General features: G+C 39.1%; 1 long non-coding RNA gene across 1 annotated transcript; it reads left to right on the top strand.

The window, feature by feature from the left end:
* The first annotated feature begins 1,753 nt into the window (after window positions 1–1,753).
* LOC137285217 (uncharacterized) lies at window positions 1,754–12,706 on the top strand. The gene is made up of 2 exons (XR_010956959.1): window positions 1,754–2,011; window positions 11,608–12,706. It is a non-coding gene; the product is annotated as an uncharacterized lncRNA (long non-coding RNA).
* Window positions 12,707–13,600: the final 894 nt, after the last annotated feature.

The raw sequence follows: 13,600 nt of genomic DNA on the forward strand, positions 1-13,600 counted from the left end.
ATATGCAGTGTATTTGTGATGAACAGATACAAGGTATCTGTGATGTAATGTATTATAATTGTAGCTTGTACATGTGATGTATTGTGAGGTATATACAAATACAAGGTATCTGTGATGTAATGTATTATAATTGTACCTTGTACATGTGATGTATTGTGGGGTATATACAGATACAATGTATCTGTGATGTAATGTATTATAATTGTAGCTTGTACGTGTGATGTATTGTGGGGTATGTACAGATACAAGGTATCTGTGATGTAATGTATTATAACTGTACCTTGTACATGTGATGTATTGTGGGGTATGTACAGATACAAGGTATCTGTGATGTAATGTATTATAACTGTACCTTGTACATGTGATGTATTGTGGGGTATGTACAGATACAAGGTATCTGTGATGTAATGTATTATAACTGTACCTTGTACATGTGATGTATTGTGGGGTATGTACAGATACAAGGTATCTGTGATGTAATGTATTATAACTGTACCTTGTACATGTGATGTATTGTGGGGTATGTACAGATACAAGGTATCTGTGATGTAATGTATTATAACTGTACCTTGTACATGTGATGTATTGTGGGGTATGTGCAGATACAAGGTATCTGTGATGTAATGTATTATAACTGTACCTTGTACATGTGATGTATTGTGGGGTATGTACAGATACAAGGTATCTGTGATGTAATGTATTATAACTGTACCTTGTACATGTGATGTATTGTGGGGTATGTGCAGATACAAGGTATCTGTGATGTAATGTATTATAACTGTACCTTGTACATGTGATGTATTGTGGGGTATGTACAGATACAAGGTATCTGTGATGTAATGTATTATAACTGTACCTTGTACATGTGATGTATTGTGGGGTATATACAGATACAATGTATCTGTGATGTAATGTATTATAATTGTAGCTTGTACATGTGATGTATTGTGGGGTATGTACAAATAGAAGGTATCTGTAATGTATTATAATTGTACCTTGTACATGTGATGTATTGTGGGGTATGTACAAATAGAAGGTATCCGTGATGTATTATAATTGTACCTTGTACATGTTATGCATGTAAAGTATGTATGCATTGTATACAGTGTATATGTGTTGTTTATATCATGCATATAATGAAAGTTATTTGTTTCGGGAAAAAAATAATAAACAAAAAAATATGTGTCACCAAAAATAAGAACACAAGCTGCATGAAGTAAGTGTCACTAAAACCAATAGCTAGTAAATAAGATACATATTCTAAGTGCTACCACGAAAACCAGATCCATCGAATGACGTTCGTTTCCTTCGTCTTTAAACTATACAGAAGGATATTGTATATATTATGTCCTTTGTATAAGGTAACCGAATGACTTAAGCATTCTGACATTGGGCTTATGTAACTTTTCCATGGAGTTCTATATCACTGACAGCGGTAACAGCATTGCATCTGTAGGTCGGAAGAATGCAATGCTAACTAACAATGAACAGTGTACTTCCGTGAGATTTGCACATATATGTATACATGTACATTTTGGCGTAACGACGCCTTATACCCTCCTCCTCCACCTCCACCTCCCCTCCCAACTCTTCGCGTCCTCTGCTCTCTTTTTATACCTCTCATAAATCTTACGTCTACTTTTCTAGACATATCTGACAATGGCTGGCTTAGCTGTTTAGTGGCGAGAGAATGTTTTGCACCCTATAACGAGGTGTACACGTAATGAGATACCTCGAGTAACCGTTTTTCTTGTAAATCCATGGCTTTCAAGCTGGGTCCACTCACACAGCAGATGTTCCATCATAACCAGATCATGCGTCTATATAACACAAGCGAGGAACGTGATCAAGTGTCAGTGGTAGCCATATATACCCATGTTCATAAGTATTGTCACAACACCCTCTCCGGATAAGTGCGACACGAGAGGTCAGAGTCATTATAAACCTGGACATGTTTTAGACTGAAGGAAATCATTACAGAGGACTGCGTGTGTATCTACGCGGTGTCATGGTAAGACATAAACACTGTTATGGGTTGTTGGTTTAGACAAGTTTCATGGAGGCATTGTGAGTCGATTGACTAAATGCCCTGTCGTGTCACTGAATTTTCGGTTCACCCAACTGTTCTTTTGGAGGGAGTATTACCGACCTGTGTTTCACAACAAGCAAACAAACAAACAAACGCAGAAACACTTTTTTATGCAACGTGTATGAGTGATGTGTGCTTCCGTTCATACGGGACAAGCTTATGTTTTCTGCCCAGACATGGTGTTATCAGTGTTTAAAGGGAACACATTCTTCATCTCTACATGGCTTTTTCGAGCCCAGTGAGACAGATAACGGAGGCAACTATCTGGGATTCACGTCATATATAGACCCTTCTTAAATTTGGGAATGTGGGTATTGAACAATAAGGGACTGATTCAGAATTACTTTTTTGTCCCATATTAGTTCACTCACAATCAGTGGTAAATATCACTGTATAAATCTGAAATATTGTTAGGCTGCTTGACACTAGCTCGCTCGCTCAGTCACTCACTATACCATTTTGAAATATAAAATGTTACCCTGTCTTTTGAGTTTGAATTTGAAAACAGTGCTTACTACATTTCACATGTTGTGTAATATTCTGTTTATAGATACCCTAAGTGTTCCAGACATGACGCGATTGACAACGCGCGACTGAAAACGAACCTATAAAGGTTCCTTTTCTGAAACCATAATGAATATCCGCTTGATGGAACCAAGTGGCCCTGTTCCATAGGTCTTATTATCAGTGATCTTTAGAGTGTGCCATCGTCGGTATCTTCAAGTCATTAGTGTTCACAATCAGGCTGACATGATTCTGGTAATTGAATTTATTTATCGGTTCCTATTGCTAAGTCTACCACCCAGTGTATAGTGGAATCGTTCTGCACAAGCACCAGAATCGATTCCAACGTCCCCACTAAGAGAACATCCAGAATGGTTCGCGTGATTGTATGGTGATTCTTAGCCTTTGAACTGGCGTCAAGCTCGTCAATATATCTAACAAGCGAGGGACAGTCTGAAAATCGGTATGATTTGGCCACGTTGTTAAATTACAGAAGCAGCACTTAACCTATTGCTGTACTCGGTAGATGGGCTCTGAGATGGCTGTTACCGTTCCTATAATCGTTACAGACAGCGCGACTAGTAGACTTACTGGAATTCGTTAGTCTGAGAAGACTTTGATGAAAATGTCTGCCATATTTGCATACTGTATCAACTAGAGAATGATATGCTGCTGACAAAACTAACAAACACAAATATTGTGTAAACAACTGTTTACAGTCGGTCTTCATCAGCAGAATTCAGAGAGGCGATTGACGGGTTCGGGTGGTCATCTCGCTGCCTTGGTTGACGGATGTCATCGTATATTAACTGCTATCCAAACTCAGTTATTCAAACAGGCGTTAAAAACAAATATGCAAACAAATCAAAGAGATAATTGGAAATTTTATTGAATTAGTTCCAAATTCAACATAACATAAAAATGTTAATGTAAAGCCACGTATATCCTTAAAAGTGTATATATTTTCTCTTCCTAATGAAAAATAGAACCCATTAGCGTTAGATAAGCTCTTTCATTTTTACTGAGATGCGAACTACCTGTTTAACCGGAAACGACAGACCGGCCATTTTAGATCCGGTCCAGACGGGCCAAAAGGAGCCCCCTATGGATAATAAAGGAAAGCGCGAGGCTACGTTTGATGACGGAAGTTTGTGCGTTTGGAAACGCGTCTTCTCCTCAAAGGATTGAGCGCGACTAGAGAGTACCGGCGTATCAGATCTGAATGGTTAATCTTCCAATTGTGCATCCTCGGAGGCCTATGGTAAAATTAATTGGCGTCAGCAATCGTTTGAGGTTTCATGTTGCGGAAACAAGTGCTCCTATTTAAATAAAATTTTAAAAACATCTTTCCTTTAAGATTTTTTTTTCATAAAGTGAGTTCCTTAGTAGCAAGGATGTTTACAAGCTGAACATTTTTTGAGTGGTGACGCACTAGAGGAGTCTGTAATCTCAAAATAAATCAAAATATCATCCCAACTTTGATAAAAACACATAAAACCACAATACATTGTGTTTTCAATACGGATTACACAAGCATGCAAGTAATCAGTCCGGTAGAGGGCGCCTTTGATGTCAACTTGTAACTGCGAGGCAATCTAGGGCGCTTTGATCATGTCGCCCATTGTTCAAACGTATTGTACATTTCTTATGGGCATAATTCTGCCGACGTCATGAACATTCTTGCTGTTATTATTATTCCAAAATAAAAACATCATGTGCCATGTGGCGTTGCTTGATATTTGTGCATAGGAAGAATAGCATGTAGGATCTTTTGCGTGATGTGATTGGTTGTTGGTCTGAGAGACTGACCAATACAGGATCCGGGATTAATTTCCTCCGTACATACATCTCCATGTGTAGCCATGGTAATATCTCGAACGTCTACTCGGTGTTAACTTAAGGTAGGAAATGATTCTAGCGAGCGTCTCGGTGACATGTAGGAGGGAATACGGTCTTGTGTACAACGGGGTTTTTCCTCATTGGGATGAGAAAAACCTTGACAGCTTTGTGTTATGACAGAATTCTGTAAAACGAAAGTGTTTTGTACACGCCCGTTTGCAAACTGATTGAGAATAATGATTACTATTTGGTCTAAGAATTCATAAGAGGAGAGCCATGTTCAGACATGTAAAAGCCACTTTTCGATTATTTTCTCAAACAACATTCCCTGTTAGCCACTGGTATGTATGTAGTTACACTGTAAATATATGCATGTGTCATCAGAGCTTTATAGCATTACTGTTCGTGAATATAACACGTTTAAGTTATGGGTGACATACAACATGAACAGTTCAGTTTCAAGTCAGCACAGGACAACAATCATCACTGAACATCTGTCGAAACAAAGTGTATTGGGCACAGCAGGCACAGAACTAATTAGGAGTAGTTTTATGGAAAACAACCTTTTTTCATTGTCGCAAAGTGGTGTTGTGAACAAAATGTAGCAGGAATTCTTGCTTTTAATACCGCTTGAAAACTGTACCAAAAATCTGTTTCGAAACGTGACAATTATGAAAGAAAGGACGTTTTTTATCTACCAAAATTGTCAGACTATGATTATTTTTCTTCCAGCTTGTAAATGTCAGTCAAAGAAAGCAAACTAATGATGCACATTGGCCCAGTGGATTACTAGGTTTGATTACAGTAGGTGCTCACAGGGTGTACTGAGAGCACCCTGACACACAATTTAAATAACAAGGTTGTTTTACAGTCACTCAAACCGCTCATATCAAAAGAATTCTTATACGAGATAGCATCAATAATACACCATCCATCGAATTCTTATGGTATGTCTAAAGTATTGCCGATGCATTGTAACAGTATAACTAACTCACTCTTCTAAATATGTAGTACTGCTATTTTTGACGTTGCAGATCTCTGTGGGGAGGACGAACACAATTTGACAACCAAAGACGTTTCTAATGATCAAAACTAAACCTGATAGCGTAGTATCCTTCAATATTAACCTGGTTTGTGCTCCATAAATCTGAAGCCCAGTGCAAAATTGACAGTACTTGCTTTATCAGTGTACAGTTTATAACGTATGACCTCTAGGACGAGTAATTAACGTCAAACAATGTCACTCATCCCGCAAGGACGTCACTTTACGGATTACGCGCTTGTCTTCTTCTGAATTATAAAATAGAAGAAAGCCTATGTGGCTTTTTGATAAAGTTAAAAATATAAACATGAATGTCGCAAACATGATACTTTACTGCATGTCGTAAGCATTAAAATGCAAGTTGTTGTAACTGATGTCTTTTTGAAAAACCATGAAACAGCGACCTTCGACGGTATATGCAGCCATGTTGGTGCCACCAACGCGAGACAAGTGTCGCAAGAAGTCTACATACAGAGTATCTACATATAACTCAAACACTTGACATGTGTGACATCGCATTGTCCGGCCTACTCTGGATTAGGCTGTATGTAAGTAAAGAACTGTAGGGTAATCTGACAATGAATCTTCGGAACACAGATGGGATGAAATTAGCATGTCTTGGTGCACACAGAAGGCACGGGTGATGACGTCGACAGTGTTGTAATGACCTGTGATGGCTTGATGGTGTGTTATCACGTTCACGCTGATGCCTGTTTTATCTTCTTTAGCCAACAAAGTAAGACACACAGACGGGTTTATCTTGATAAAGAGCACCACAATCCATCCCGAAGGCTATGAGATAGAGAAAGATTAGACTGAGTATGTGCTAACCGTGAACCAAATTGTCCTTGGAGTGGGTGAGTTTAGTTTAACGTGACCTTTAGCAAAATTACAGTAGTATCAAGGCGGGGAACACATTTTAGAATACGTAGATTATATAATGGCGAATGAATGTTTGCGTTTAAAATATTGTTGGTTTATCACTATATGTCTTAACCAGTGTAAATAGTAGTTGATATCATCACCAACGCACCACGTCGGGGTCCAATAGCATACAATCATCAAGGTCACTTATTGCAATCACCCTGACATATGAATCTGGGACTTTATTCTGGAAACATTCGTAGCCTTAAGAACTTCGATCGTGGTCAGTGTGGTAAGATGGGTATAAGTTTGTAGAGCTAGGAACATTTCGAGAATAGCTAGTCTTACGTGTAAATTGATTGATGTTAGTAATATTTTAATGTTCACTTTAAAAGTTATTATGGTCACTTTCTCCTTGCATAACAGTTCTTGTCAAGTTATCTCCCTTTATCTCTCAGGAGGAACCTTGACCTTGTGATTTAAGTCATCACTCATAAAAATCCTGATTCTGTTTAAACATAGACGATGTTCAGTGTTTGACTAAGCTAATACACATGCTATAGCATAATCCGACATGGCCTTAAAAGCTTCCATGTTTTGTGAAGTCGGACGCAATCAACTGGTAATAGACCCGAACTCGCGAAATTGAATTACCGTTTTAAATTACAAGAGGGGAAAACATAACTCAAATTAAGCTGTCCTGATTGAAAACATCGCAACACGATCTTGGACAGCGAAATGGCAGCCTGGGTTTGCCAGGGATTATTTTAAAACCAGACAAAGCCGACGTCTCCACCTTTGGTGGAATCAGAAAACCCAGGTTGAAAATGGCGGATAGAATTTCAGTCCGCAGAGTCGTCCAAATTAAAGAACAAAATCAATCACCTCAACATATCTGTCTTAATTTAGCATTTAATAATGAGAAGAGAATAGGTGGATTACAGAAGCCTTCCCCAAGTCGATTAGGGTTCCTAGTCTAATCATAAGGACTAATTACTGTTTGGGGAGACAAGGGGACGGGGGAGGGGGTGGTTATCGGCGTGCTTCACCCACATCTGCCTTCTGTCAGCACCTCAGTCTGAAGACATGGTCACGTGACCGAGACGAGATTTATTTTTGTATTGTCGCTTCTTTGTTCCGATTACAGATCTATTTCTGTGAAGATAGAAGAGAGGGAGGGTTGCGTGACGTCCATTTGGGGATTGAAACAGCGGAGGGGGGTCGGGCACACCCATCTGTCTTTCATCTCGCTGACCGATGCGTGGAATGATATGACCACTGCATGAAGGGTTTTGATAAATGGTTACGCAATAAGAATTGCTTGATTATACCGTTGTTGCGAGATTTAGCGAAATTTGAAGAGAATCGACGAGAACTGACCAGAACTCACAGAAACACGCGTACGTGCATGGGATATGACGCTGACTTGATGCTGTCCAAAATGGACTTCCAAGTGCACTATCGACCTCTTATGCAATGTATGCGTAGAAACAAACACAGACGGAGATGCTAAGTTGATAGCTCATCTGACACTGAATCAGATCTAACTAAAACAATTTAAAGTTGTTGTTATTGCATCTGTCGGACCAGTATCACAACACTAATGTGATTAGCATGTTGAAACACATCTGGAATGCAGAAAATGCCGTTTGTGTGAAATTGTATCTTCCCAAACAAAGCTTTTTAAGGTTCTAATCAATGCTAAAGAGTAATATGGGCAATCGTGAGAAACAAAGTTATCGACAAAGTCGTGATTTCATTGCTCGGAATCAAGCAGATGAAAGGTGAACGCCGACGTATCAATCACTTGAAACCTTATTCTCTTGATACACATGAAACAAAAACAATAACAGGATTAACATCCAATCACTATAATTGATACCGTTAATATTTCGACAAAGAGCTGTGTTGCTGAGCATAATCAAAAGAACTAGAAAATATCACACTGAAACAACTTTCATGATCAAAAGATGGGAATCTTGTCATTTCAAAGAACTGGTCTAAAAGTGGCCTTTTAGCTTATCCTTTAAGAGTCGGCTCGATCTCAAGTGGTCCTCGACACGTCCAGACTGGACACAATGCATCGCTAGAATGGCCATTATCAAAACCCTGCAGCTGAGAAGTTTCATTACCATTGTCTTGGAGCCAAAGCCTCCATTAGATCCTGGTTAACGGTTCCAAACCTTCCTGCGCATTGTTTCATGGTCGTAAGATTTTCTCCTAAACAACGTGAAGGAACTGGTGGCGATTGTTCTGCCTCTATCCTTCCACTTCCAGACGGACTCGCTGGACGAGTGACATGTTCTGGGGCAGTCATAAACTGTGATTATTTCTTTACTTCTTTGTTGACTTTCGGGCTAATTGAGAACTAATTACAGCATTTACCAACTCTTTGGGCTCAGCAATGATTGCTGTAATGGCTGTTCTCCAGAACCAATAATGATGGATCTCGTGGCAGTGTCGTCATCCCGTTTTGAGAAAGTTCAGAATTTTGTTACGCATAGCAGGAAGAAGACTGATACTACTGACGAAATTTCCATCTTGTAATTGAACTGCAGTTGCGGTCACGAGACATGTTCCCGTTCAATTAAAAAGCCATGAGCTGTCCTTTAAGTTTTTAAAATAAACATTTTAGAATCATGATCGCCTAAATAAAACATTTACACTTGGATTAGCCTCTATTTTTCTCATATGCGGTCTTGTCCATTTTTGCACCGGCACACTTCGGTTGGATACTGACATTCTGTTATTGATATAGACCGGTCATGATGTTCCTGGAATATTGCTGAACTAAAAGTAAGTCGCACAGTTATTAAAATATAATGAAAAGGCCGGAAAATATTTGTAGCAGGGTCTGTATGACAGACTAATGCACAGAAAATCCTTTGAATATAACCTGCAACATCATTAGTTGCTTCAGCAGAATAAACTGAAAATAAAGGTGGGAATAGGTTTAAGAAGACATTTAGACGGTAGGTAATTATTACGTAAATGTTGGAATGGCTGCAGAACCTGTTTCAGTCTCATTTAGACATTCATATTTCGAGAATAATGCAGCCATAAGACGACTTTATTGTCAGTATTTACAATTATTTCGGTAAGCCATTGACGATAAACTGTTTTAAAATTTGATGAATTATAAATGAGATAAACATCCACCATGATAAGGTTTAAAGGTGTTAGTCATGAGTCTAATAGGATGCTCCATAGAGACTGTATCGATTTAATCTATGGCGTCAAGAAGTGCACTTATTTCACAATCCATTTCCTTTATGTTCTCTAACTTACTCGAATATTTAGTGTATATTATTTCTACAGTTCTTTTTGATTTTATATAACTGCGCTTACTTATCTTAATTTATTTATTTGTTTTTGACTGTATTGTATTTATATCATATGTACATATACAGAACAGCAAAAGAAAAACAACTGTTTTTATCAAGTTATTAAATAGACATAAATATACATCCCCATATCATGGTACAGACTAGAGCGTAAAATAACATTCAATGATCCATTTGTATGATTTTCACCGGTACTTTCGGCACAATGGAATCAGTCATGTTCACACTGGATTACCTGTGGCGTTGACGATATAGCTTCTGTCAGTGAAGGACTTTCTGAGAGTAAACGAAAAGTTGTTTGGTTACGTGACAAACATGCTATCAATAATATGTTATGTGTTTCACGACAACATTGGTGGATAAATGTACGGGTTACACCTTCATAGATCTGGATACACGCGCAAATTAGGTAAGTATGCATCACAGAAATTGATCGGGAAACTACAGGAAGTGACAACGTTCTAGGAGTTGATTCAAACAATGTTATCAACCCGATTCCAAAGCGAGGCACACTCAGGCCGTCTGTGAATAAAAAACCGGGTTAGCCATTTGGGCAGTATCACCGCAATAATTGAAAACAAAATTACGTTTTGAAAAAGGAAGATAGACGATTCGTCCTTGTTACGTCAGCACCGTCTACGGTGTCGCGTGTTTCAGCAAGATACTTAGCGTCAGAGATGTTCTCGTCCACATTTAGCTGATGAGCCACGACTGCACTCACTCACTCTCAACCATGTTCTCGACAGAACAATTCGTGCAGATTTGAGTTAGAAGTGGTCTTGTCGCTAGAGGTAACTCACGGATGGTCGGGTCGCTGGCGTGGCTGACACATGTCATCGCATCCAGATCGATGTTCATGCTGTTAATCACTGGATTGTCTTGTTCAGACACCATTATAGCTGGGTGTAGCATGAAACAAGATACCAGCCAACCAATTCTACCGAAAATTTGGTGAATCACTAGTTGTATTCACGCCTTATCAAGGAAATAATGTTTAGTTCAGTTTGGAGACTATGCATACTCAATGCCTGGTACTCACCCGTAAAACAAAGGTTGGTTAGTTTCATCTGACCAGTTATATATTCTCTTTAACTGAAACTGGCATATTCAGATTTAAAGGAAAATGGAGTCAAAAGTCCCAGGATCTCCAAGGTAACGTAAATTCCCAGAAAGTTAAATGATTAATGCAGCGGCGAGTAACAACGTTAGTTGAGAGGATCTTGGTTACATCACTTGGGAGAGAATTCATTATCTGTTTCCAAAATCTAATGCCGTAAGAAAGTTTTGGCCATATGTTTACTATCTGCTTCAGTTATGCAAACCCGGAAGTCATTGCACGGTGTTGGGAACACTGATTTGTGTCCGGATTGGAGTCTCTCATTGGGCAGACATCCCAAGACTGAAAATACACATTAACGTGGACTTTGGTTACAGTGTGTCAGTCTGATTGGTAGAGGTTATTAGTTTTAAATGTTGTGCCAAATTAACTGGGTAAAGTTAACCGAGGACATATCCGGCGCATAGCTTGGTTCTAATTAGGAGATTGGAGGTTTGCTTGCGTTGACACTTTAATAAAACAAATAATGAACTTTGCATTCAAGCAGCCAACTGTAATTGGAGATTTCAGGATCTTCTGCTATTGTTATGTTTACAATGCAGTGCTGAGAGGCGAGCGCCGGCAGATGGTCTCGCGCAAATGAGATCACGTGGGGCCACGTGCCAATGACATCACGCGTCATTAACAATGGCGGATCGTGGGTCACGTGCTCGCAAATAGTCGTCTTGGGACTTCCGGGGCAAAATCAACTCTTTAAAAACAAAAGCGGAGTGTTTTTGTTGAACTAGTATGTTTTTCTTGAAATTTTGTGTATTGTTCGAGAAAATTATCTTTTATTGCCTGACACAGGGGTAATTTTTTGTTACAGCGACTAACAGCTTCAGGTTACAACTCCGTGTGATTCGACGCATTCGAAGCATGCGAGGCTGTAGGAAGGACAATTACTACGTCAGTGCCCGGATGCAGACGTCCCATTCCCAGTCTAGTGTCCAGTTACCGGTGACATACTTCCCACAGAAAATAACTGAAGATCTCTCCTCGCCTCAAGAAATCGCTACCCCATGACCTTACAGGAATGAACGTGTCTATTAGATTTGGGGTGGTTTACTGAATGCCACATTTGTACATACATTAGGGTGACAGGATATTCTTGGCTGAAATAAAACCGACATAAAATGCCTACTCAAGGGTATCATGACTTTGTTTGCAATGTTCTGAATATATTGCATCGTATTCATAACACCAATGGTTTTCCTATGATTTGTGCCTGCAAAGAAAAGTTCAAGGACATCTTATGTTCATTTGCATAACTTCAGTGACAATATCTATATTGTCAAGTGTCAGACAGCATATATGACTTAATGACAACGGTCTCCAGCTGTATGAATAGGGCAAAAGTTACTCCTTAGTATACATAACGGTGTAGTTAGATAGTTATATCAATTAATAGGGTTTAGTGCACATTTCTTTTTACACATTCCACGGAGACAAATGCCCACACAAATGCCCAGATAAATGCCCACACAAACAATTTCTAATTGTTGTGCATATTTCATATCTGTAGTACTTTTTGTACTTTCTCTACTAAGACTGTACTTTCTGAACATACGACAGACATCTATACGCTGTTGTTTATTATTAAAAGGCCACTCTCAGGATCCATTGCTCAGGGTCAGTGATCGATGCTTGTCATCTTGTCACAGTTGCGTAGATCAACGCTCATGAATGTCAGTTTATCAACCCTCGATTCGATTGTTTTCTGAAGTAGTAAAGTGGGAATATTAATGACTGGGCTTTAAACAACACACTAACCGTTTACATGGCATATAATATATATCAATATATTCCACATTTTCTTCCAAACATATAGAATCGATGTCAAAGTATGGAAGAAGTGGTTCATACAACTTGTTTCTGTTGTCTTTTGCAATTTCCCTTCTATGAATAAACATCAGCTTTGCGTCTCACGAAATCGCAGAAACATTCCCACAGAGGTATGACCTTTGACCCGACGGCCCCTCGTTACGGCTGTCACAGAGGATCACAGGGGTTTAACCGCTGACAGAGACGTCCGTTGCTGATGTCGCCTCCTCATGCCTTAATACAACTCCATGTGCCATGCATAAATCTGTCAAGAAAAAAACCCTGTCACGAATTTCAGATGTTCGTTTCCTTCTCGCGGACTCGTAAATTCAAGAAAGTAGCAAATTTAAAGTCTTTCGTCTCACTTGTCTCTCTCCAAGGATGGGTATTGTCATTAACTTATGTATTTATTCCTTTCATTGCAAGAAAATTCCATTTCAATCTCGTGTCGTTTCCAAGTTGTAACTTGTTTATGATACAGTTGTTAACGATAGGAACAGACGGGAACGATGCTGCTGCATTTGTTTTAAGTTATCTACACACACCTACAGGCATAGTAAACCTTTGGCTGTTTCTGGGTATAAATAGTCGTGAAACTCTTTGCTATGGACAGAAAAGCGGTAACACAAATTGTGCTTGTTAGTTTACAGTGTGTGTTGTGCAGAGAGTAGTAGTAGTAGTAGTAGTAGTAGTAGTAGTAGTAGTAGTAGTAGTAGTAGTAGTAGTAGTAGTAGTAGTAGTAGTAGTAGTAGTAGTAGTAGTAGTAGTAGTAGTAGTAGTAGTAGTAGTAGTAGTAGTTCTTGACATCTTCAAGCAGACGTTCTTTCCTACAGACCACTTCCTTGGCGATCTCAATGTGACACGACTAACTTGAGCTCAACATAGAGAACGGATTATATATAGGCGTCAGCGTATCGAGTTCACCATTGGTGCCACAGTAATATTATGTCTCTTACGACATCGACACTATGGTCAACTGGCCTTTTGCTGGTAGAAAG

The sequence above is a fragment of the Haliotis asinina genome, chromosome 5 (assembly GCF_037392515.1).
Source record: "Haliotis asinina isolate JCU_RB_2024 chromosome 5, JCU_Hal_asi_v2, whole genome shotgun sequence".
NCBI classification, from domain to species: domain Eukaryota; kingdom Metazoa; phylum Mollusca; class Gastropoda; order Lepetellida; family Haliotidae; genus Haliotis; species Haliotis asinina.